Source organism: Merops nubicus, unplaced genomic scaffold, assembly GCF_000691845.1.
Source record: "Merops nubicus isolate BGI_N331 unplaced genomic scaffold, ASM69184v1 scaffold11343, whole genome shotgun sequence".
Classification (NCBI taxonomy): Eukaryota; Metazoa; Chordata; class Aves; order Coraciiformes; family Meropidae; genus Merops; species Merops nubicus.
This window is the reverse complement of record NW_008599579.1, coordinates 685-1,282: the sequence shown is the minus strand read 5'-3', so window position 1 is coordinate 1,282 and position 598 is coordinate 685. Positions and strand designations below refer to the sequence as shown.

Genomic DNA, 598 nt, shown 5'->3' with positions numbered 1-598 from the left:
CCAGGTCCCCTTGGAGGCCACTGGGTCTTCATAGAGACCACCAGGTCTTCAGGGAGGTCTTCAGGTCTCCATGGAGGCCACCAGAACCTCCAGGAGATGCCACCCAGGTCCCCTTGGAGGCCACCAGGTCCTTTTGGAGGTCTTCAGGTGTCAATGGAGGCCACCAGAACCCCCAGGAGATCCCACCCAGGTCCTCTTGGAGGCCACCAGGTCCCTTTGGAGGTCTTCAGGTCTCCTTGGAATCCCACCACAACCCCTAGGAGGTCCCACCCAGGTCCTTTTAGAGGCCACCACAACCCCTGGGAGATGCCACCAGGTCCTTAACAAGTTCCAGCAGGTCCCTATGGACTCCCACCATGTTTTTATGGACTCCCACCATGGCTTTATGGAGCTCCACCAGGTTTTCATGGAGTCCCACCAGGTTTTATGGATCCCCATGAGATATTTATGGAGTCCCACCACGTAGTTATGGAGTCCCACCAGGTTTTTATGGAGCTCCACCACGTAGTTATGGAGTCCCACCAGGTTTTTATGGAGTCCCACCAGGTTTTTATGGATCCCCATGAGATATTTATGGAGTCCCACCAGGTTTTATGGA

The 598-nt window shown here is 54.7% G+C and overlaps 1 protein-coding gene across 1 annotated transcript in view; it reads left to right on the top strand.

The window, feature by feature from the left end:
* The window catches only part of SUPT16H (suppressor of Ty 16 homolog (S. cerevisiae)), a gene marked incomplete at both ends in the record, with an annotated part of 4,575 nt that overhangs the window by 3,312 nt on the left and 665 nt on the right, over window positions 1-598 (top strand). The window lies entirely within an intron of this gene.